Source organism: Marmota flaviventris, chromosome 4 (genome assembly GCF_047511675.1).
Source record: "Marmota flaviventris isolate mMarFla1 chromosome 4, mMarFla1.hap1, whole genome shotgun sequence".
NCBI classification, from domain to species: domain Eukaryota; kingdom Metazoa; phylum Chordata; class Mammalia; order Rodentia; family Sciuridae; genus Marmota; species Marmota flaviventris.
Window position 1 is genome coordinate 70,693,876 of NC_092501.1, and position 26,344 is coordinate 70,720,219.

Consider the following 26,344-nt stretch of genomic DNA (forward strand, 5'->3'; position numbering starts at 1 on the left):
TTACAGTTCTTAGGTGACAGTTACTTCTTCCTGGCATTGTGAACATCCTGTTCCATTGTGCTAATATGGTTTTTATTTTTACTCTTAGGGCATCTGTTAGTTGTCTTTTTGTCATTCTTTAGTAGATGATTTATCTTATTCTAATATTGTTTATTTGTCTTGGTAGTTTGTGGTTTTATTACATTATGTTTATGTATAGTTTTCTGTTTTTCATCCTGCTTTATATTTGCTCTGTTTTGTGTATCTGCAGATTCGTATCATTTATCAGTTCTGAAAATTTCTCATGCTATTAGTCTTTGAGTATTTTCTATTTTCTCCATTCTCTCTCAATTTCCTCCTTCTGGTTTTGATTAAATGGATGTTAGAACTTTTTACTCTTCATGTCTTTCTATTTGATGTTTTATTTCTGCTTTGTTCTGGGTAATATTTAAGATTTGGCTTCTAGTTCTAGAATTCTCTCTTCAACTGTATTGAATTTTCTATTTAGCCCATACATTAAATTTTAAATTTTAATGATTATGTTTTCTCATTTCTAAAGGCTCTATTTCTGTTTTAAATCTTTATTTTTGATGGTGGTCTCTTTTTACTTGGCCCATTTTTTTATTCCATGTTTCATATATTTGAATAACAATAGAGTTGGAATTGTATCATATCCTAAATTTTTTAAATTGTCAATGGACCTTTATTTTATTTATTTATATGTGGTGCTGAGAATCGAACCTAATGCTTCACACATGCTAGGCAAGCGCTCTACCACTGAGCCACAACCCCAACCCCATATCCTAAATTTTTATCATACTGGTATCTAAATCCCTGGTGGTCTAAATCTGTGTCTGTGCTTCTTTTCTACTGTGCATGTTGAGTTTAGATTAATTGCTAATATTTTGAGAATCTTGAGGTTATTTCTTGAGCTATGTATTGATTTGTACTAGGACCAGGAGGATGCTATGGACTGAGGACCACTTTTGTTTCCTATGGAATCCTGGTTTCAGGTTGGACTTTTCTCACCTTGCTAAATGCTAGAGATCTAGATGTCCCTGTCATTGCTGTGTTCAGAGTGGCCTCCAGAGCAGCTGCAGCTTCTGTGCTCACTCCCTAGTGCTCTTTGCTCAGGCTTTAGTGCACTGCTCTTGCCATATTCTTGTGGGATTTGTTTCTTTACCTGGAACTAATGATTGCATTAAAAGTTTCTAAAATTAATTTATCCAGAATCTAATTATAGGATAGCAGAAAGACCTGCAAATACCTAATCTACCATAATTACTGAATTAGGAGTGCCCAAGTGATTTTTTAAAAATCAGTATTTTCTACATGCTTTTTGTTAGTTTACTTTAAACATTTTACACTTTTAATAATAAATTATTTCCTTTATGTCATCCAAGTATAAGAAAATATTGAAATAGCAATCTCTTTGAAAGCTTCCTAAACAACATCTGTATTCATACACTGTGTCCTTAAACTTTTGCTCAGGTTTTTTTTTTCTAGTTACTCTATTTAATATTTACTCCCTTGGAAATTGGAATTATCACTCTTGGAATAACTTGGAATAACTCATTATAACAGAGTACTTATTCAGCACAAATTTATTATGTCTCCCAATCTATTTTCTGTCAAAGTGTCATTTTTTGTTCTCTCCAAAATCCTAGATATAAAAGATTCATTTGTGACTCTCTGCCTGTGGATCTTTTCTTCTTCACATGGAATGCAGAAAATAGAAGTTTGCTTTTGTGAATTAGGCATCATCTCCAAGGAACATGTCTTCACATTATGTATCCCTTTAATAGGCACAGTGTGAAAGTTTTGGTCTATAGAATGTTAAATTGCCCTGGGCTCTGGCATATGAAAGAAAAATTTCAAAATGATTGTCAGGTGAGATTGCTGATTTAGTAGTTTTAAAATTTATTCTGCAGCAGAATATCACATAAAGGCGACCACACAGGTGTGTGTGGATTCCATGATGAAAGAGATACATTAGTCATGTCTCTAATTTGCAAAGTCTTTATGCTTTGTAGGTTATAGGTATGAAGTTTATAACACTAGTGTAATATTAGGAAAGCAAGTGCTATAAACATTTCTAGGAAATGCTGAGCTCTGTGACTAGAGGTGTTTTGAAGATGGCCTGGTATTGGCCCTAGGCTTTCACATTGAAAAAAATAAAATACCAAAAAGTTCTGTGACTTTTCCTCTTTTAGAGAGCACATTCTACTGATGGTGGTTCCTTGCATCTGTGTCCTTTTATTCCTGGGTTTTTGTTGGCTGTCAGATCAGGCGTTCCTGCTGGGTTTTGCTTTCAAAATGGTTGTTAGCTGAGCACTCCAGAGGCTCCAAGCAGGGAGCTGGGAAAGCAAGGCACAGAACTGGAGCAGCTTCTCCAGGGAGCCATCATTCACCTGTATGCATTGCTTGGATAGGGAGGGGAGAGTCTGATCACCTCTGCTCTGGTTCTTTTGGCCTTGGCCAGGCAGTTTATTAGGCAGAGCAGGAGCTGGCCCTCTGAGAATCTTTCTATTCTCCTCTCTCTCTCTCTCTCTCTTTTTTTTTTTTTTTTATATGTGTCTCTTTGAAGATTGTGATTTGGATCTTTAGATGCCTGATTTTAATGGAGTTCACCTGAGTGCAATTTCTTTGCTACCATGAAGTTGTGATTCTGGTCAGAGAGACAGCCCAGGAATGCATTCTTTCAGATACCCTTGTTAAAATGAGTGGTCATGAATCTGCCTTTGGCCACCAGGCCCTGTCATCTACCCAGAGCAGTGCTTTGCTGTGTGTGCTTCCTGTGTCTCAGAGCTTCAGTCCTTGTCATGTTGCTGTAGAGTGAGATGGGGTTCTTATCTCTCTGCCTTGGTTCTGGAACATGTCACCATTTGTAACATTGTCCTCATCTCTCTCACAAGGTAATAAATTGGTATATTTCTAAATAAGGGCTTGAAAAGTTAAGATTATTTTAAACACCTTCCTCTCCAACTTGTCCTTCTTCCTGCTCAGCAAATTCATCTCTGAGTGCTTATTGTTGTACTCTTTATTTGTTGTGTGCAAAAATGCCCGTGAAATGATTTCCATTTTCCTCTGCTGTAGTCATGGTGTTCAGGGGTTGGCAGCATCGTGCAGAGGGAGCCATGTTAAGTTCATTGGTAGCAGACCACTGGGTTTCAAGTTGAAGGTCTCTTTAGTCTGTGTGACTCTGGTTAACCACTTAGTTTTTCTGAGTTTTACTTTTCCTGCCTAATAATGACTTAATCTGTTCATATGCTACAGTAGTGACTCACAAATATTTTAGTTTTTAAGACACTTTTACATTCTTAAAAGTTATTGAGGATCCCAAAGAGCTTGGCTTATATGGGCTATATCTAGCATATCATGATAGCAGAATCATGGCCCCTAAAGCTGCTATCCATGAGCCAGTCTCTGGAACCTGTTCATATGGTACCTTACATAGCAAAAGACATTACAGATGTGGTTAAGTTAAGGATCTTGAGATGGGGAGAGTATTTTGAAATGTTTGGTATATTTCTAAATAAGAGTTTAGAGGTAAGTGAAGTAAAGTCTTGTAAGCTCTTATAAGAGGGAGGCAGGTGAAGCAAAGGTTGAAGTGATGCTGTTACTAGTAGGTGGACTACAGCCAAGGATCCCTATGAGGGGCATGTTCTCATAGAGCCTCTAGGAAGAATCCAGCCTTACCAGCATCTTAAGTTTATTAGCCTTATAAGACTCTAATTTTGGACTTCTAGACTCCACAACTATAATAAATGTTTTATTTTAAAAATCACTAAATTTTTAGTAATTGTCACAGCAGTACTTGGCAGCTATTTCAGATATTTTGGGCATTAGAAATTTAAAGTGAGGGGCTGGGGTTGTGGCTGAGAGATAGAGCACTCACCTAGTATGCGTGAGGCACTGTGTTTGATCCTCAGCACCACATAAAGTAAAATAAAGTCATTGTGTTCACCTATAACTAAAAAATTAATACAAGAAAAAAATTGAAAGTGAGAATATAAAAGATGTTTATTGATTTAGTTAACAATAATAAACCTATTATAGGTTAGCACATTACTTTTTTATGTGAAAAAGAACTATTTTTCAATGATTATTGAGAAGACAGCCACTGCTTTATAATTTTGTAAATCAATCTCATGTCTGACTGGATTGAAAATAGCTGGGTTCTCGGATCTGCTATGCATTCAGTTTGTTGTGGTATCATGTGGCATGTCACCTCCAAAACTCCCCATGATAGACTTATGAGACATTGATTAAAAAGACAAGTAATGCTTTAGTATGATTGTGAAAATAGTTTTGGCCTCATGGACTACCTAAAAGTGTTTTGGGAACTCCAGCAATCCCTAGACCATACTTAGAGAATGAGTAGGTTAGAGTACAGTCACAGAGCCAAACACCTGGCTGTAAAAGAATATAGGAGTCTGCCATTCTTATTTTGGGTATCAGTTAAAAAAACTGGGGGTTTCAGCCTGGCATAGTTTGGGAGGGTGAGGCAAGAGGATTGCAAGTTGGCCAGCCTGGGCAACTTAACATGACCCTGTCTCAAAAATAAATAAATAAATGAGTAAATAGGGTTGGGGATGTAGCTAAGTGGTGGAGTTCAGTCTGGGTTGAACTAAGTTCAACCAGTACTGCAAAACAGAAAACCAAAACAATAGCAACAGCAGATTGCATGGGGTTCTGTTGTTAAGGAAGAAAGGAAGAATGAATATTAGGGGACAGCAAACTCAAAGATATGTTATATCAAGGTTTGATGTACATGGTAAGTAGATGTCTTAGTCTATCTTCTGATGCTATAACAAAATACCTGAGACTAAATGATTTAGAAATAATAAAACTTTGGCCAGGTAAGGTGGCATATGCCTGTAATCCCTGCTCCTTGGGAGGCCAAGGCAGGAGGATTGCAAGTTCGAGGCCAGCCTGGGCAACTTAGTGAGACCTTGTCTCAAAATAAAAAGGGTCAAGGATGAAGCTCAGTGGTAGAACGCTTGTTGAGCATACATGAGGGTTCACTCTCCAGGACTGCCAATAAACAAACAAACAAACAAATAAATGTTTGGCTCACAGTTTTGGAGGCTGGGAAGCCCAAGAGCATGGTACTTCATTGGTGAGGCCTTCTTGCTACACCATCACATGGTTGAGAGTATCACATGGCAATACAGCATGTGTAGTAGCTCATGTCTCTCTTCCTTATTAAGCCACTAATGCATCATGGGGGTCCCATCTTCATCACCTTTTCTAATCCTAATTACCCCTAAAAGGTTTACCTCCAAAATCTATGAGCATATGAATTTGGAGACTGTTTTCAGCACCTGAAATTTGGGGGGGGGGCATTCAAATCATAGCAGGAGAGGATCACTAAAATGTTAGTTTCCCTTCTCCTTGACCTTGTATTAGCTGGGGAAAGTGAGCATTTTGCTTAGACTGCATCATTTTGAAATACCTATGACACAACACAATGGCATGTAGGCAGGGGCATAATTGCAATGAATTGCATTTTTAGCATTTGTTGATAAATTATATAAAATATCTTTTGTTTGGTGTTCACAGGCAGCTTTTTGATAACTTGTTTGGGTCTTTTGAACTTAACAATATGCTTCCTTTCTTTGGGTAGGAGGAAAGTTAAAATGAGATTTTTAGATTCAGCTTTGATTCTTAGTTATTCATCATGGGTTTGGAAATAGATGGGGTGTGACCTTCTTCTGGGATCATTTTGTAAATAGTCCCTGCTGCTCCTTGGCAGCATCCTGTCATTGAAGAATAACCCAATTCCAATTTCTGATGTGAAAAAATCACTTAGGAATATTTGTGCTAAAGAATCTATTTTAGAAAATCATATAAATATAATAAAACAGTTTGGCCTTATGTGGCTTAATTTTGAGCTTAATAGAAAGCTTTAGGAGGCCCAATTGGGGTCTTTGGGTGGACAGAGGGCCACATCAGTGTCAGTGAACTTTCAAAACCGGAGCTGAGCAGGCAGTTTGGCTAGCTTTGGTGACTTTCCCAAAGGCCTGATATCTATCAGCAGTTGCCAGTTTCTGTTTTACCTTGTGGTACATTCATTGTGTAACCAGAAAGCGAAATCTTTCTCAGTTAAAATTTTAGTTACTACAGACAGGAAGTGGTGTAACTTGAACTTGTGTGACTGGTATCCTGTACTACATAACACCTTGCATCTGAGCAGCTAGTGTTTTTGCAAATAGGATCATAGTGGTACCATTTATTACCATATATGGTCATAATACAGAGCTGGTGAGTGTCCCTATTTCATTTTGGGGTACATTTCAGATTATTACCTGGGAGCTCCCTTAGCTGGCTAGCTGTCCATGAGATCTGCTAAGTGTTCCAGTAGGGGAGAAGTGTGGCTGGCTATAGTGCCTTCCCCTCTTCTTTCCAGATAGCCATATGTCACCCTGGGCTGCTGCAGAGTGGCAAAGATCAAGGGGCCCAATGTCTGTTCAGAAGAAGTCCTGCCTGAAAAGCCATGTGATTAATTGCATGAGCAAGTGGTGTTGGAAACATGGGTTAGAAAGTTTTCTGATACTTCAAAGTTTATATTCCAGAACAGTTAGCATCTCTGTTTGGGAACTCTTGTGTTTAATGAATCATTAATTGTAAATGGTGTCTATGTACAGAGGCTCAACTATAGTGTAGGCCTGGTTTTCCCAGTAGTTCCATGGTGGCCTGTGAGCTCTCCCATAGCTGGCCTTGGAGGTATTGCAGGGTGGCAGCTAGCCTTGTAGGTGAGGAAGCCTATGTCACCATCTTGTGCACAGAGGGCTCCCAGAAGGGTTTGGAAATGATGTGTGACAGTTTAGGAAAGTCTAATGGCTCTCTGGAAAGAGACTAGCTGTTTTCTTCCCCCCACCTCTCAGTTCTTACTGATTTCCCAGCTACTCCCATAGCAGCTGTTGGAAACACTCATTGCTTCTTGAGCCCCTTGTCTCCCCAGCCCAGCTCTTGGCACATGCCCTTGGAAACAAAGTCATATTGACAGAGCTGCCCTTTCCCTCCCTCCTTCCTCTCACCAGCAGAATCTGTCTTTCCCCCAGCAGGTGCCAAGCTGGTCTGGTCCTGAGCTTCACCTGTGTGTGGGCATGTCTTCTTTCCTACTTCCTCATACCATCTCCTTTGGTTCTGCCCCTGTCCTCTCTCATTTCCCAAGCATCCTCCAGTTAAATTTAGCTACTGTGGTATGCTTCTTAAACTAGGCCTCCCACATCATGCTGATTGATATCTTTCCTTCTAAGATTCATCTGTCTCAGTGTCCACTCCCTCAACACCCTACTGGGGACACTATAATCTGATTGTCATGCCTTGTATATTCACAGAACATTTGTTGACTTTTGTGTGCATGGGAACTTGAGGTGCAGATGCCAGGAGATGCAGAGATGAATCAGACTATTGGGGCTATTGATATAGAATGGGGAGAGGCATCAGAACAAAATGCAGTAGATATTAGTAACAGATATGTATAAGCTAAAAGGGGAGAGAGAGCAATTCTGCCTTCAAAGAACTTGAAGATATGGATCCCTCAGACAAGCAGAGAGGGTCATGCCAGACATTAGCCAAAAGCCAGCAATCGGTTCCTATGTCCCTGCTTTGTGTTGGGATTTCCTTGTGACTAGTCTACAGCTTAGGGAGACCTTTGTACCTAAGGGATCTCTAGTGGTGGAGTTTAGCTTTTCACAGCAGGTTGTTGGAAAGAACTTTTGAGCCTAGGTGTGTTCTGGAGGTAACATCACATTCAAATCTATGCTTCTTTTGGGTCAAGCGTTGACTTAAGGAAAAGATGAGTGGTTTTGGTGAAATTCATAACCCTTAAAGGTCTTCCTTGAATCAATTTTGAGAACATGTTGCTTACATGTTTACTACTCAGTGGTTTAGATACTCTAGTGCCTTTTTTCTGTGGAGGGCTTTGGATATGAGTCTGAGAAAGGGGCTCACTTACAGGAACCTTTCTCCTAGTCTTATTAGGCTGTGTCTCATCTTTCCTTATACTTTTTGCTTTTCATTCATAGATAGTACTTGTCACAGTTTGTTATTTGTATGTGAGTGCAAATCTCTTTCCCACTCCAAGTGCTTTTAAAAGTAGGGCCTACTGTTTTCTTGTTCTCTATTTTATCCACTACGACTGAGCCTGACATATAATAAAGAAGGAATAAGCAGGACTGGAGAGTGAACTGATCTGTCCACTGTGGTTTGAACATAGCCCGAGAATGCACGATTGGCTTTTAATTTGGTCAGGGGAAAAGGGCAAAAGAAAGTCATCATTGTTCACCAAAATTCTTCCAGCAGAGGAATGTTCATAATATCAAAAGGATCTAATATATAATGTACTCTGATGAAATAAGTTTATATCCTGATGGTAGTAGTGGTAATATAAATCTATACATATTATAAAATTTTATAGGACCATATGCAGAAAAGTGAAAGCTTCTGAAATCTGAACAAACTTGTAGGTTAACCTATTGTACAGTGTCAAGTTCCTGCTTTTGATAATTTTAACTGTGATTATGTAAAATGGGGGAAAACTGTGTGAAGAATACACAGAAAACCTCCAATTATTTTTGTAACTTCTTTGTGAGTCTAGAATTATTTCAGAATCAAAAGTTAAAAAAGAAACACAATGAGATACCACTGTATATCCACTAAAATGGCTAAAACCCAGAAAAACAGAACAAAAATGGTTAATACCAAGTATTGGCAAATATGCAGAGCAAGCGGATCTGGTGTAAACTTTCACTAGCATAGCCATTTTGGGGAAGAGTTAGGTAGTTTCTTAGAAAGTTAAACATACACTTAGCACATAGCCAGCAACAATTCCACTCCTAAATATTTATACAAGGGAAATAATAAGTTCCACAAAAACCTCCAGGCTAATATTTCTAACAGCTTTTTTCCAAACAGTAAAAAACCCCAAATGTCCATCAATTAGTAAATGGATAAGCTAACATGTCTATCAATGGAATACTGCTCACCAGAGTACAACAGAGTACAACAAGCGTATTATATGTAAAAGCTGAACTTACAGTAGGAAGATTAAGCTTCCATTTAAATAACATTCTGGAAAAGGAAAAAGTGTAGGGTCAGAAAACAGATCATGCCTAAAAGGAACAGGTGATGGGTGAGAAGGTTGATTATAAAGGAGGTAGAGAACATTGGGGGCGAATGAAGTGTTCTATATCTCAATTCTGGTGATTACTTCATGTTTGTCAGAACTCACAGAACTGAACACTAGAAAGGATGGGTTATTGTGTACAAACTGTACCTCAATAAATAAGACTTTAAAATGAGAACAACATCAACACCACCAACAAAATATAATATTTGCTGTAGGCTGGTTTAAGTAACTGTGAAACATTCAATGTGTCTGCCACTTTGCCACTTGTCTATGGTTGGATTAGGGATTTGTTAAGTCTTTAGTTATTCAAGATGCCTCACTCAAACAAGGGGTGTAGCTCCTTTAGTACTTTGACCTCTGAGCCGTGGAAATAACTATTCTGTAGAGGTGGCTGTGCTAATGATCATGGCTAAGCAGAGTGCTGCTAGAAGATTAAAACAAGCTGCTGGCTCAAGTCTTGGTGGATGCAGCCTTTTGTATGTAAACATGGACTCAAATTTCACTCTGTCCCCTCTCCTGGTTTCTTTGCTATTGAAAGTGGAGTTGAATTTTCAGATTGTTTCAATCCTCAGATATGACAACTCTGCAATGACACTCTCCCTTAGAATAGATTATAAAATAAAAACAAAATTACAGCAGTTTTTCTCCAATAGGAGATGCCTTATTAATTTACAACTAGGATTTACTAAATTGGTTTGGGTTTAGTGACATCCAGGAGTCAACCCAGTTGAGTAAACACTTACTAATCATTAACTATATGCCATGCCCATTATGAGGTGTTGGGTTCACATAGAAAAATGAGCCTCAAGCCCTGTTTTTAAAGTATTCACCATCCAACAAGGTGGACCAAACCACAGGTCCACATAATGCATAAATTCAGTACAGGAGAGAACACCGAGGAGGGAGCCCTCATGCAGGAGAGGACCACTGAGTTGGACCAGAGGTGTAAGTGGGTTTCTGGTGTGGAAGAGAGAATCGTAGGTATTTCAGGCAGAAGAAGTCAGAGTATTATGTGACAGCTCTTGTGGTTGGGGAATCATGACATATAAGGAATGACAAAGAATTTATTTCTTTTCCCAATTAAAATAAGTTTTATATATATATATATATATATATATATATATATATATATATATATATATATAAAAGATTTATTTAAAATTATAAGTAAAGGATCTAATATATAAAATTATAAAGAATTATAAGTTCTTTATTGATTCTGTGTAATTCATCCATCCTCTCCTCTGTAATTATTTCTATTGCTGCTATAACTACCACAGAGTTAGCAGCACAAAACAACACAAGTTTATTCTCTCATGCTTCTGTAGGTCAGACGCCCAACATGGGTCACACTGGGTTAAAATCAATGAGTCACAAGTTTTAAGGGAGAGTCTGTTTTCTTGTGCTTTCCAGCTTCTAGAGGCTTCCAGTATTTATTGGTTGATGGCCCTCTTTTCCATCTTTATCTTCTTTCTGACCATCTTTCTATAGTCAAATCCAGAAAAGATTTTTGACTTTTAAGGACCCACATGATTGGATTGGGTCCAGCTGGATCTGGTCTAGTCTCCTGTCTCAACATCCTTATTATATCTGCAAAGCCCCCTTTGCCTAAGGTCCTGTATTCACAGGTTCTGGGTTAGGATGTGGACATGGGGTGATTATTTTGTCTATCACATTCTTGTGCCCTTGATCCCCTTTTTTTCTCATCACTGATAAACTACTTGGACAACTAGTCTAGCACATGTTTTTTTTTTGGAAAACAAAACAAAACAAAAACTTAATCTGTATTTGATCATACTATAAAAAGTTTTAGAACATCATTTATTATTATTATTTTCCTTGCAGTGATGGGGATTGAACCCCAGGGCCTCATATGTGCTAGGGAAGCTTCCTACTAAGGAGCTACACCTCCAGCTCCCAAACTTTCTCATTTTAAGTGCCATAATAGTATTGTTATTAGTGGGTGTTATTTTTGCACTGAAGGTCACAAACAATGCTGGAGTAACCATGATTGACCATACAGTTGTCCCTTTAGTATGCCTGTGAAATTGGTGTAGAATCCCCACAGATAACAAAGTGTGAGGATGTTCAAATCCCTTGTTATAAAAATAGAACCCATGCACATACCCCTGTGTACTTTGCCATCTCTAGACGACTTATAACAATTAATGCAGTGTCAATGCTATGTGAAGAGTTGTTGCACTGTGTTGTTTAGAGAGTACTGATAAGAAAAAAGTCTGTGTGTTTAGTACAGACACAGGTTTTTTTTTCCCTTGGGTATTTTCTGAGTTTGATTAAATCTATACATGTGGAACCCATGCATGCATAGGGCCAACAATATCTTGGCATAATTTCCCTGACAGGCCCTTAGGGGCAATAGACTGAATTCCTAGAATAAGAGGATATGTGGATTGTTGATTTCAGAAGAAGAATTTGGAAAATTAATAAAAGGGAAGAGAAAAGGGGTGCTTGAAACTGAAGAAAGGAAGTTCTTTATTGATTCTGTGCTATCCATTACGCTAGAGGAGTGACTTCATTTTCTCACATTGCTTGTGATGCCATGAAGGATGTTTACCTCAGAATATGCATGAATGAGAGCAGTAGATGCTTGAGCCACATGCTCAGGTCACAGCTCTAGGACTCAGTGCAGGTCAGACTAGCTTCTTTCTACTGTATCCTGAGTCCTGCTGCAAGGGTGCTGGAATGTAAAATTATATTCCTACATCTCAGTGCTCAAGAGTGGTCAGTATCCCCAAATGATACCCTTAGAATATTTAGCTCCTCAAGTTTTTAAGGTGCTCTTGGGTACCTTCTCATTTGATTTTTACTTACAAAAACAAAAAGCAACGCTCTCAAAAGGAGTCTCTATCATTTTAAATAGAGCATTAGTGTCACACACCACCATTGGAGGTGTCACACACCACCGTTGGAGGATCCAGGCATTGCCTAAACCTGAGGTGGCTGGGAGCTCTGGCTAAGTGGCTGGGACCAGTGGGAGTCCACCTTCAGCAGTCGCTCTCTGTGAGTCATCCTTGAGGTGTTCTGTGGTGGGGGATTAAGTAGGTCTCAACCTGCTGCAGGCTGAACTGGGTTTATGGTAAGCAGAGGAGCAATGTTTTGGAGCCCTGGGTCAAAGCCGAAGTTCTCTTGAGTGGTGCTGCTCCAGGGCGTTAGCATGTTGGGGCTTAAAGTCCCTGAAGGATGGTGTAAGACCATTTAGGATTAATTTTTCACAAGAACTTCATGTCACCAAGAGCATATAATTGCTGGCTTGGTCTGGCCTGGGAGCCCCACGGTAGCTGGTTGGTGGTATGTTATAACAGGCTGTTGCTTTTAGCTGGCTAATTTGGGGGAAGGGGTGAGGTGACTGGGATTCCACAGAAACTTCATATCAGTATAAATAAGATGCAGAAAATCATCAAAATCAGGGTGCTTATCAGGGTGCAGGATGAATCACACAGCTCAGCCTTCTTTCATGCATTCTGCTGTTGTACAGAAGTGTGATCATGCATGCAAAATTGTGGTTTTGGCCCTGCAGAGTGTTCGATAAAGTAGTGTCACAGCAGCCTGCTTTTTAGCCTGTTTAGCTCTGGCCTGCACCCAGGGCCTCGGTGTTCCTGGGCTTCTGTTGCTCAGAAAGCTGCTTGGGAGTGGAGAGACAAGAGGCTTGTTGTGCGACTCAGATTAGTGGCAGCTGCAAAGAAGAAAGAAAGAGTCCTGTTTTGTTTTTGCTCTGCTCTGAGCAGCACTTTGGCATTTTGGTAACATTGCAGTGTTCCTTAGGAAGCTTGACTTGGTCACTTTCTCTGAGGGTTGAGACCTCAAAAAGTGGTGGTTTAGACTTTCAGAAGGATGGATGAGCGGTCAGCGATCAAGTTGTTGGCTGGACTTAGCTACTAACAGGCTGTGCCATCTTGTGCCAGTCACTTCCCCTGCCTGTTTCTGTGAGCTGGGGCAGCTTGAACTAGAGCAGCTAAATGCCCCATACTTGGTCGGTATCAGCACTTGGATGCTGCTATGTTTGGTACTGGGACACTGGGTCCTGACTGGCATGCTTTGCAAAGGTTTGGAGCTCTGCAGAATTGCTTCACTTAGAGCAGCTCAGTTATGTGAGATCAATGTGTGGATAACACTTAGCAGTGTATCTAGCAAGGGGTGAGTATCTAATGGTGGCTGCTAACATTTAAATCCTGTGGTATGTGAGATTCTAGCAGCGCTGCCCTTTTACTTCCTGTCACAGAATAGGTGTTATTTTCATATATTTAAAAAATTCTAATAATTGTGGACATGCAGCACATTACTTTACTTTGCTTCTGAATGGGTGTTTATGATTGACCTCATGTGGTCTTAGGAGGGACAGTCTTCTAGCTTTGATTGTTTCCTTTTAGATTATAGTAAGATGAAGTGACACTGAACCCAAACACAGTCCAAAGGGCCCACTTTGGGACTTCATTTTTTGAATACAGCTGTTTCCTTGTTCCTAACTTTTCTTATCAGGAAGGAAGTGTGTTGTGCACAATACAGTGGAACACTGTAACTCTGTGTTATCCTGAGAAAACTCAGAAGCATTTCTTCACATCTTTCCCAATGGTGAACTTGACTATTTCTCAGGCACTAGGACAAAGAATGCAACCTATATAATCCTTGCCCTCATGGAGATTAGCTTATTGGGATGAGGCAGACATTAAATTACAGAAATAATGGTTTAATTATGGCTGTGATTAGTGCTGGGAGAAGAGTAGTGTATGATGTGTACAGTGTGGGCTCTGCATGTGATGGGGAGATCAGAAAAGTTACCTGGGGACATGGTTTTTAGCTTGAAGTCTGCAGGAGGAGAGGAAGAGTGTCCCAGCCCAGCAGAGGTGGGGAGTGGAGGAGGATCCCAACTCTGAGCAAATGTGGAGTTATCTATGCTAATAGAAAGTTTTGGAAGTTTATGGTTTGGGCCAGGGAATGAGCTGGGCACTCTTCTTTCTATGTGGGTTGCTCTCCCCCAAGATATTCTTGCTTCCCAGCACCCTTAGACCTCTGCTCAAGTGGCCCCTTATTAGGGAGACTCCCTGGCAACTTGAATCCCAGCCCCCATTTCTCTCCTCTTACTTTCCAGCACCTGGCATCAGCTGATGGACCTTTGGCCTTCTTTTCTTCCTGGCCAATAGTGTGTGCCCTCTTAGTAAAGTGTGAGCCCCTGGAGGGCAGGGGTCTGGTCTCTTCCCTGCTGTATCCACAGGGAGGGGCTCAGTAAGAACTTGTTGGATGAAGCATATTGGGTTCTGGGTTTTGTGTTCTTTTAAGCCACGGTGAGTTTTTAAGTTAACCTGAAGGTGGGAAGGGAGTGGGTATAGGGGTACTATTCATATGGCAGATCAAATTCTTTTTTTTTTAAAAAGCAGAACAAGTAGAAAACATTGATTTTTCTTCTTCTTCTTCTTTTGTTTTTTAAATTCAAGTTAGATATGATAGAAAAAAGCAGCTAGAATAATGTTTGAGTATGCTCCTTGACTTATGATACAATTATATCCTCCTAAGCCCATCATATATTGAAGATGTCATAAGTTGAAAATGCATTTAATATACCTAACCCACTATATGGATAGTGGAGACAGTACAGCTGTTGGAGTTGGGTCTCTATTTGAGTCCCTTCTCTGTCCTTACTAGTTGTGTAACCTTGTATGCGTTTCCTCTGTCTTTAAAATGGATATTATCAAAACAGTGGTTTTATTTGGGGGATTAAAAGAAGACTGATATTCATTAGTGTTATCATTTACAAGCTATCATACTGATGCTATTACAGCATAATTGTTCAGTCCCGTGTTCCCTAGACTTGTCTGAGCTTAAAGATCTCTTTGGCTGCTTGTTGGAAATCAAGGTTCTCAGGCACCACCCAGAGACTCCCTGAATCAGATCTGCTGGGGAGGGGCCTGGGAACCCTGCTAGGTAGGTGGGGAATGACAGACACACCCTACTTAAGTAAGGTTTGTAACTGGTGCTGGTTTTAGATATTTTACATGATGAATTCCAGAAGTGTGTTTGTATTTGTCAGATTGTGTCCCAGTTTTCAGGCAAGGAAGTATGGTCATTGTTCTTGTAGCCCTCTCATTCAGAATCTTCTCTCCTCTCCAGGCAGGTGTAGCATGATCCTGGGCTCCCAGGGACACAGCAGGATTTGCAGCTTCAGGGTAGCACAGTGCAAGGACAAGTTACTCAGCTGCCTGGCCTTCTTTCTTTCCCTTGATTAAACCTCTACAGTCCTGATAACCTGCTCTGTTAGATATATATGGCAACATGGCAAACAGGCCCTCAGTCCTGCCATGTCTCTGAGGACTCAGTCCCTGAGGCTGTCGGAGTGACAGTCAGTGACTGTGGAAGTCATGCCTGCATGTGGTTGACGAGGCCAGGCCTGCAGCACTGTTCTTCCCGCGGTTGGGAACTAGGAACCAGGAATTGATGCTCCACTGCTCTGCACTTAGGACAGTGTGTTCTTAGTCAGCTGTTCTGGAAAAACAGCATTTTGTTGTTGTCACATGGGCCAGCAAGTTCATTTCCCCTCTCCTGCCCAGGCAGTAACTAATCATTTCCTGTAGCAAAAGAAAGATGAACATGTAAAATTTTACTCCCAGGACCTAGCTTTGTGGAGACATTACAAATGGTGCTCATAGCTCCTTGTGGGATGTGGGATTCTCATTTTCGGTAAGTTGGTACTCTGTGTACCAGGTGGAGCTGATCAGTTGTTCTCTCCCATGGTTCTGTGAAAGTTGAGTTTTCTCTAGCAGCTGTGTTTAGGGTAGGTCATGGTTTCTTGTTGGTATGTTACTTAGCTGCATTTCAGGTGGAGCTTGACTATTTTTCTGTTTGCATTATCCTAGGAGAAGATGATTTGTGTTGAGAATCTTATTTGAGCTTTGAGTTCATTTTCTGACCCATGACACATCAGTCCACTTTTTGGTGCTATTTTTAAAGTCAAAGTTGATGTGCTTTTCTAAAGTTGCACATTTTTACACCATTTAGAAAAAGTCTGTGAGGTCTTGAGGACATCCATTTAAAAACACTTGAAGTTAAGGATCTGTATACTGAAAGGGAAGGTATTTCTTCCCTTTCCCCCTGATAATACTTTACTGTGACAGAATTTTGTATCTGAACAGTTTTTTTTTTTTTCTTTTTTCCTTTTTTTTTTTTGGCGGTGGGGGGAGAGTACCAGGGAATGAACTCAGGGGCAGTCAACCATTGAACCACATCCCCAGCACTATCTTGTATTTTATTTAGAGACAGGATCTCAATGAGTTGATTAGTGCCTCACCATTGCTGAGGCTGGCTTTGAACTCATGATCCTCCTGCCTCAGCCTCCCAAGCTGCTGGGGAAACAGGTATATGCCACTACCCTTGGCTATATCTACACAGTTTTAAATAGGGAACTTCTAAAATCTTGGCAAAGTTTAGAATAGCTGATTAGGAAAACGGGAAAAGTGGACAGATAATTGTTACTTAGTGGGCAATCCTGAAAGATGAAACTTCCAAGGTAGGGAGAAGGAAGGGCACATGAGCCTGCACTGTGGTTCTTCTCTCATGTGCACAGATGGGAGAAACTAGGTGCTCAATGGGATTGTGCCCCCTTCTCCCTTGGTGTCCCTCAGGAGCTCAGCTGTGGGATGAGCCCAGGTCTGCAGCTTTCTCTACTAATATCTCTTGCTGTTTTTCTTTCTTCATTTGTAAATCTTCTTTGTGTGGGGAGATACTACATAGAAATGATAATTCAAGTCATCATTTTACAGACAGTATTGAGGATTACCAGGTAAGTGGTTTTGACCACTCATAGCTACAGACTGATAGCTTGTCTGAGGAGGAGGGAATTCATGGAAGAACAGACAGGGGCCTGGGCACTCAGATTTTCTTGGCAGAGGAAGCAAGGCCCACTGCAGACATTTCTGAATTGCTATTATCTTAGGTAGTAAAGACACATTAAGGCCTCTGTTAAAGAAATAAACATAAAACCCCCAACACCTACCTTCCCCTCAAACATGCATGTGCACAACAAAAGTGGACTGTGAAGCAAGATGGGCAATTTTGTTAAACACCCATACTTAAAACTGTAATTGTTTATATAATTATGTCTAATTATCCAGAAAGTAATCCGAAGATTTTTTTTTTCTTGAGGGTTTTAATGATACCATGTGTTTTAACATCTCACCACGTTTTCTGACCTCCTTGAAAGTGGAGCTCCTGTCTCACACTTTTTGGAAATTCCTGTGGCATCGGCACTGAGGGCAGTGCAGAGCGCCTTATAAGGACTTAGAAATGACTTGTTGAATCAAATTGAAGTGTGACTCAGGAGGTGGATGTAGGTGGGAATTCTGCACTACTTGCCTTGGGGGAGTTCACATTTTGTCCATATTCGTGATTTGTTTATAAGTTATTTTAGCTCAAGAATTATCTGCTGATTTTTCTTGGTCTGTGCATTAACCATATAGAATTATCTCTGCAAATTAATGTCCTTAATGAACTTTGGATAAAGGAAAAATAACATACTTCACCAAGTACCCTACCTAATTAAAAAATGTGATAGATGTGTTTTTCATATAATACAAAATTTTGTATACAACCTATCACATTGATAATATAAATACTTGCCTCTTAAATTTAGATAACTATGAGCCCCTTTTATTTATTGTTTGAATGATAAAGTTTGTGAGCTAGACATTCCCACAATCTCTACATTTCTCAGCCTTGAAGGATCTCCTCGAGGAGGTGCTATGAATGACAAGAGAAAGAAGTCCCTTGTGTGGGATGAGGGAACATGAATCACCAGCTCAGTGGGTCCTTTAACTCATACAGGATAGAAATCAAACACAGCTAGCAAAGAGGAGGTTAGTAAGAATTATTTATTATATCCATTCATGTATCAAGGTGGCTACTCCGTAGGTGGAGTAGCAAAGAAATCAAGCTGGCGGGGGGTGGGGACAGTATATATATGTTCTGGGGCTAGAAATTACTACATTCATAGGTTGCAGTACACCCTTTTGCACTCGGCCAAAACTGTTTGCACATAGTTTAAACTGTACTTATTAGCATTGTGCCTCTGCCTGACCAGGCAAATGAGGGTCTCAGTTACTTTCCAGAAAGCACCAGAGATCAGATCTGCCTGCCCCAGTTCAGTGCTCTCCCATTGTTTGTCCTGAACAGTGAATTTGACTGAGGAATGGCCTCCTGACATTTTTCTTATGCCTGGAATGTGTTATCCTTATCTCTCAGCAGTCACCAACTTAAACTTGACTCTATCCTCCTGCCTCAAGGTGTGGGGGCCACAGCAGCACACATTTAGAGGAAGAATAGGTGTTATTGCTATGGTATATATTATGAGACTCAAGCACAAGGTGGCTGGGGCACTCTGTGGAGGTCCTGAACGTTCACAGAGGAGTCTAGCCTTGGATTTGAAACAGGAAGTGAGGAGACAGGATTCCCACTGTAGGAAGACCTCGTTTGCACTGTTTTGGGCAGTCGACTGAAGGGCACAACGGCAGTTGCTGATGTGATTTCTCCTCCCTCACCCTCCTTGTGCCATCTGCTCCTGCATTATCCTCTCGGAAGCCCTTGTCACCAGAGCACACAGTATATGCTTTATGTTTTACTAGCTCTACACCTGCCTTTCCCAGCTAGGCTGTAAACTCCCTCAGGGCAAGGATTTTCTTTTTTTCCACTGTAGCATCTCCAGTGCCATCATATTAGTTGGCAAGTAGCAGGTGCTCAGCTAATATTTACTAACCAAACAGATGAACAGGTCAGTTTCTGGAATCAGAGAGAGTCATTGTTCTCCATACAAATGTAACAGTAATGGTTAAAAAAAAAAGTAACAGTTTAGTGGGGAAACTGAAAACACCCTAAACAAGAATCGAAATTAACATCACCAATAAGGGACAGCAGGCATCCTGTGCTTCTGGATGCTCTTATGTCACACTGCAGCTGAGTCACCTAAATCTAATTATGAGAAAACAGATTGAAGTAGATATAATTAATGTCCAAATTGAAAGATATCCTCCAAAACAACTGGCATGTCTTCTTCAAAAATATTAATAGTGTGAAAGAAATGCCCAAGAGCTGTTTCAGTCTGAAGGAGGCAAAGAGTCATGAAATGAGCTAAGTGTAGTCTGTTTTGCTGTGCAGGGAAGAAGCAGATTCTCTAAAGGACATTGAGACAATCGATAAAGTTAGAAAGCCTAGGAGGAGACAGAGGGTGAGGGTGTCTAACGTAGCCGCTCTGGGTACATTGTCAGGACTCACAAGCCTGTCATGGTGGCTTGAACCATGTCTTGTAACACAGGGCAGCGCAGAACAATCTACAAGGGTGAAAACAGTGGGAGTCAAGAGGTGACCAAAGCTGTGTGCCATGGTCCCTTGCCAGAGACTCTCTGGATGTTATGTAACTCTGAACAGCACCCTAGTCTGAATGTCAATACTAGGTAGAAGGATATACTTAGGCTGCCTCTGGGGGTGGGATTCATATTTCAAAAAAACTAATAAAGGGGACAAGGTAAAGACTGACTGGTAAGGTGATCTCTTGCTCTCTGTACTGGGAATTCAGTGAAGGGGCACTTAAATACTGAGGCATATCCCCAGCCCTTTTAAATATTTTATTTAGAGACAGGGTCTTGCTAAGTTGCTTAGGGCCTCCCTAAATTGCTGAGGCTGGATTTGAAATTGTGGTCCTCCTATCTCAGCCTCCAGAGCCTCTGGGATCATAGGCATCTTGCGCACCTCCATGTCTGGCAGGTACCTTGTTTCTTGCATTGACATTATTGATGGTTTCTTCTTGGTGGTCAAATTATAGTGAAAACTGAGAGGGGAAGGAGGAAGAATAAAATACCAAGTACTCAAAGGATAGTTTCAGGGAGGGAGTGCAGGCTTTCTATTTTTCCACTGTAGCATCTCCAGTGCCATCATAATAGTTGGCAAGTAGCAAGTGCTCAGCTAATATTTATTAACCAAACAGATGAACAGGTCAGTTTCTGGAATCAGAGAGGGTCTGTTGTGTTGTTGGTGGGACTTCAGCCCAGTTCTTTGGGCTGACCCTGGTAATCAAGGAGATTCAGTGATGATGGACACTCATGAAGTGACTCTGAGCCTTCCTGGGACTGGCCAAACAATTCTTTGAAAAACCAGCTGAGATGCCTCATTAAATCTTGAACCACTAGAGGAAGCTTTAGAATTACATACCCATATACCTTAATTTTATGGAAATTGGAAAGTAATTTTGAAGCATTTTCAAAGAACATTTACTGAAGAAATAAGAGTTTCCTGATTAAACCCAAACTAATAAACCTGAATTAACATCATTATCAGGGTATCCCAATTTTTGAACCATTTCTTTGTTTGGCTGGAAGTACTTCTACAGGTGAGGTGAAAGATGAAGATTAGAAACCTGAGCTAATCAAGTGTTATTTTACTTGACTGTTTCTCAGTGGAGTATATAAATAATGTGTCAGAATTTTAAAGTGTAGTTTAAAATGCATTATGATATTAATGGAACCCAAACCAGAAGCCTTATGTAGATTAAAAGTGTTAATAAATGTAAAATGTTTAGAAAAATGCCTGATGGCAGGAGAGGACCCGGACATACATGCCAAGAGACTTGAAGTGTTTTGATGATGAATTAGTGTCCTTTTGATTTGGCTTTTATTTTAAAATCTATTTTCATTTATTTGATTTGTTTAAAATGTGAAGTTTTTATACATCTTCTTTTATAATTGCTTTGGCTTCCAAAATATTTTATATTTTCTTATAATTTATTAGTAAATTTCTAGACACAGAACTAATAGAAGTTATTTGGAGAGTTTGGGACATGTGATTGATAGACTTTCCCACAAATACTGTGAATTTAAGTGAGAAACAGATAAAGTAAAAGACATGTAGACGGTTTTCAACAGATCAAGTTATTTTTTTTAATGGACTATATGAATTTAGCCCAAGCCATATGTTTAAAAGCTCTCAATTTGGCCCTAACTTTTAAATTTATTAACCAAGAGGGAAAAACAATTGTGTCTCACAAATGGCCTCTACCCTTTTGCTCTACAACTAGTTTTAGGATAATTTAAAATATGTGACAAGCTCTTGTTACCACTTTTTCAGACTGTGAAAAAAGGTGTAATTTTGTACTGTGCTACCACTGCTTATTTGCTGACATCCTGCCTACTTGGTGGTGGTGGTGGGGAGATTGATTGATTTAAGTATTACATATTAGGTTTGCTATGACTTAAACTTTAGTGGTCGACAGTAATGATGAAACTTCCTCTTCCTTTCATCTTCTGTCATTCTTTTAGTGCTTTTTCGGTGCTGGTCACCCTGCTCAGTGCTTTCTACCATTTTGAAATATAATTCTCCCAACCTTTAAGATCTAGGTATTTAAAGTCTCATTTCACAAGTAAAGAAACTGAGGTTTATGAAAATCGGGTTTTCTGACATTCTTATCCAGGTGCATAGATATGAAAGCTTAATTCAATTAACCAGTTTTAAGGTTTAAAAAAAAATAGAGAATTGGCATTAGGAAGGCTATTATTGTAAAACAAAAAAATAGCAAGAGTTGATGGGGAAGTGGAGAAATTGGAAACCTTATATGCAATTGGTGGGTCTGTAAAATGCTATAGCTGTTATGGAAAACAGTGTGACAGTTCCTCAAAAAAATTAAAAGTAGAATTAATCCCACAGTGTCACTTCTGGGTATATTAACCTCCAAAGAATTGAAAGCAGGGTCTTGAAGAGACCTATTTGCACATCTGTGTTCATACCAGCATTATTCATAATAGCTAAGAGGTGGAAGCAACCCCCAAATTAATTGACAGATGAATGGCTACATAAAATATGCTATAGACACACAATGGAATATTATGCAGCCTTAAAAAGGAAGAAAAATTTGACACATGTTACAACACAGGTGAACTTGAAGACATTATGCTAAGTGAAATAAGCCTATTACAAAAGGACAAATACTTACAGGAGGTACATAGTTTTCAGGGGCTGGGGGTAGGGGGAATGAGGTTCTATTGTTTAATGGGTACAGAGTTTCAGATGGGATGATGAAAAAGTTCTGGAGACAATTGGTGATGATGGCTGCACAGCAATGTGAATGTTCTTAATGCCCAGAATAATATACTTAATAAAATCTATCATCTTAACCATGTTATGTGTATGTTGCCATTAAAAAATACATTTAAAAACGAGGAAAAACTTGAATTGATTGGCTGTGAACTTTTCCTTCTGAAGAATTCCCTCCTGTGACATATTTCACAAATGAAGATATTCCAACACCCTCACAGATTGGTTGGAGAAGCAAGGGGTGGGAAGAGATCCAGACCTTGGGTTTGATTTTGCTAACCCTCAACTTGCTCCAAGTCTGCATTTTCTTTATCATGTCCAATTCAAAACAAGTGCACTTTTCTTAGGAACTGAATTCTCTGGAGGGTGATATCAGCATACTTTCACTCTGAGTGTTTTTATCAGCCTGAGAGGGAAAGCAAAACCAGAAATAACTTGGGGCTCACATTCAGATAGGTTAAGTGGATATTTCCAGAGTGAAACCTATAACCAGGAGCCCTGTGCTTCAGGTCTGTGCAGTGTTAGGGGTAGGTGGGTGGATCATCTGGTCTGTGTGGGTCAGCTGAAGGTTGTGGAATCTAGCCAGTGCTCACTTGGCTCTTGACCTACCTTACAGAAGCTCACAGGGTCCATTCCGTTCTACAGGGGAATACTCAGTGTGATAGCCCGGGAGCCTGTTGTTCTGTCTCCCAGCTTTACCACTGCTACAGTTCATTGGTGTTGTACTTGTGAAGATGGACCCGCATGTTTCTTGTTAGTCCACAGCTGTTTGAGTTGTCAGTGGGTGAGGTACCAGCAGTGTGGTGGTGATGAAGCCCACACATCCAGTGTGGAAGGATCCTTCTTCATAGCCTGCTACTTGTAAGTGCTGGAAGTTCAGCAAAGGAGCACTGTGAGCATGTGGCAGAGACTGCCCTCATTTTGGGGGGAGTCAGGAGCGGATCCAGAGCTCTTCTAGTGATGATGATTAAAGAGAGACTTGGAGAGGTTTGCTTTGAGGACTCTGGACCTAGTTCTAATGATAGTGGGGATTTGTAACTTTTCTGTGGGAGGTGGGGTGGAAACTAGAGTCATTTCTCCTTATTTCCCCTTTAAGGTCACTTATTACTAATGGGTGGAAGCTAGAGTGGAATTTGGAAGACAAAAGAGGAGGCCATCTCAGGTTCATGCCTGACAATGATGGCAACTATTCTAGTTGACCTGCCTGTGGAGGGCTACCTGCATACCAACAGCTTTATGTGCCTTATCCTCACTGTAGCTCTGTGAGCTGTAGTTGAGTGGCGTTCCTGGTGCCATTTTGTAAATGGGGACCTCCAGGATCAGGCTTAACAGTTTGTCTAAGTTTGAATAGCTCATGCTGAATGGATCTGGAATGGTCCGGGACTAGGTGCTGGTAAGTAGGAACTGTTTTTATTCTCCCAATATCATCTTATCTCCTGGAATATGGTGTAGGAAGGTTGAAAAATGCTCTAAATGGGGATGGGGGGCATGTGGCAGCTATGTCTGGCTGGCTATCCCTACTTGGGATATATGACAGCCACTGCACATTATCATCCTATGCTGGCCTAAGTTTTGTTGAGGAATGGGTCATTTGGGGGCATTTACAAGTGCTGTGTGTGTCATTGCTTTTCTGGGTGGTGTTTGGGGGTGGTAGTGGGGTGTGGTGGCATAGGGTAGGGGTGGTGATAGAGTACATCATGTGACTCTGTTTAGAATAGCTGTGTGTGGATATTTACTGATGTGAACAGGTTTAGGCAATTCCTCAGGCATTTGGCTGGGGCATAAAGAACAGCCCACAACCAGCAGAGTGCTTTTTATATCACGTGCAGTGAATGTGCTTGGCACTACGGCCAGTTTGACAATAAAGGCAACAAGACATTTAGAGCCATTAAAGAATCGTTTATGCCAGAGTACAAAAATGGACTTTTTGGATGCGTTGTGGGTCTGTTTCCTGCAGGCTGCTGCCAAACATTTGCCTGATGCACTCACAGTTAGGAAAGGTGGTTGGCAGTTCTGTAGAAGTACGAAGCTGCATCATCTGCCTGCCTTGGTCCTCTTGTCATTTCATACGTTGGGATCAAAATAAAGGAAAACTGATAGGTAAGGAACACTGGCTCTTTTATTAAAGAGAAATTGCTTCTTGTTTCTAAATGTAAAAAATGAAATATATACATATAACTTTTAAAAGTTGGCAAAGCAACATAGAAGTATAAGGAAAGTGAAAATCTTCCTTTTTGCCCCAATTCTTCCTTCTTTCCTAGAGAAAGTTTCAATTTTCTTTCTTTCTGTCCCCCCGCCCCCCCCCCCCCCCCCCCCACACACACACTGGGGATTGAACCCAGGGGTGCTTAACTACTGAGCCATATCTCCAGCTCTTGTTTTCACTTTTTATTTTGAGACAGGGTCTCACTAAATTGCTTAAGGCATTGCTAAGTTGCTTAGGCTGTCTTTGAACTTGCAATCTTCCTACCTAAGCCTTTAGAGCTGCTCGAGATTACAGGCATGTGCCACCGGGCCCAGCATGAAAGTTTCAATTTTCTGATTTGTATTTTTCCATGAATGTTCTGTGCAGATCCAAGTATCTTCTGTGTGTAAAATGCATACCGTTCTAAATTTTGCTCTTTTCCTTTCATAATTCTTCTTGGAGATAATTCTGTTTCAGCCCATGAAAATCTAATTGTTTTAATAAGTATATAATTTCAATCTATGGAAAGACCAGAATTTATTTGACGGGTCCCCTATTTGGACCTTAAAGCTTTTATAAACAACAGTGAGGGGGAATATATTTATGTTCCTTATTTTCCATCTGCCTCCATATATCTGCAGAATAACTTCTATGTTTAGGTATACATACATTTAGAGAGGTTTACTCTTGGGCTTTGTAAAACTAGATTTTAAACATATACTGTGTGAACCACCAGTCATCTTTTAGAAGTTAGCTTGATTAATGTGGTTTCCATTCCTCTTGCATTTGTGAAAATGTGCTGATTAAATATATCACATTCTATTGAAACATTTTCCCACAAAATCAAGGTATTTTAACCCAATTTTATTTCAGGGCAGTAAAATTTAATCATTAATAAGTCACCCCCTCACAGAGACTTCACAGTCTTGATTCTGACCCCTGAGTACCCCATTACAATCTAAAAACTACTAGCTAACCACAGTGAGCACGGGGACCATTCACTTTGCTGGATGAGGAGCTTTGTAATTCTTGAGAACTGTGCCGAGTGTCTGTTAGTGGAAAGTCCTGAGCTTCGGAGGACCTGCAGCTGATTGTGGGTAAAGGATTGCATTGCTCTATTATTTCTTTTTATCTATCTATCTATTTATTTTTTTGAGTGTAATTCTTTCATAATTCTTCTTGGAGATAATTCTATATCAGCCCATGGAAATCTAATGGTGGGTACTGGGGATTGAACTCAGGAGCACTCAACCACTGAGCCCCAGCCCCACCCTATTTTGTATTTTATTTAGAGACAGGGTCTCACTGAGTTGCTTAGCACCTCGCTGTTGCTGAAGCTGGCTTTGATCTCCTGATCTTCCTATCTCAGCCTCTTGAGCCGCTGGGGTTACGGGCATGTGCACATTGCTTTATTTTTCACCTGCACAGTGGGTCATCAGTTCATGAGACATTTTTGTTTCAGCTTCATGCATGTTTACCAATCTGCTATTGAGGTCTTAAACTTATTACTAGTTTCAATAGATTTATGCAAATGTTGTTTGCTAGTTTTGACTGTCTTTCCAAAGTTTATCTTAGTGGGAGGGTGTGAGGGTATTTGAAAAACTGGTACTGGATTTTGTTGTTGTTTCCGACTTAGATATTCCAGCATGTCACCTGGAGTTTGGAACCTGGGCTTTTTTTGCCACTTAATCCTCTGGACTATTGACATATTGTATTGATCCACTGTGGAAAACACAACATAGAAAACACCTGTGGGAAACACCTGGAAACCTCTAGGTATATTGCTATTAAGATTTTTTTTAACATCAGTTTTCAGATTATTTTGAAAGACAGTTTGTTAAAATGTCAATATCACTAATAAATGAACTCTACTTCTTTTAACTAATTATTTTTGTCAAGGCGATCTGATATAAGTGTAGTTACTAGGCTTTTGAAAATGCATGCCTGGGTTTCATAACTCA

The 26,344-nt window shown here is 40.1% G+C and overlaps 1 protein-coding gene across 5 annotated transcripts in view; it reads left to right on the top strand.

The window, feature by feature from the left end:
• Positions 1–26,344, top strand: part of Sgms1 (sphingomyelin synthase 1) — a 297,666-nt gene that overhangs the window by 112,891 nt on the left and 158,431 nt on the right. The window contains exon 1 of one of the 5 annotated variants that reach the window (XM_071611253.1): positions 15,754–15,808. The exons of 2 other annotated variants lie outside the window; for them this stretch is intronic. The gene's annotated coding sequence lies outside the window, so the exon portion shown is untranslated. Of the gene's footprint in view, positions 1–15,753; positions 15,809–26,119; positions 26,160–26,344 lie in introns of those variants that run through there. 2 more of the 5 variants (XM_027949228.2, XM_071611252.1) reach the window with 2 other exon arrangements.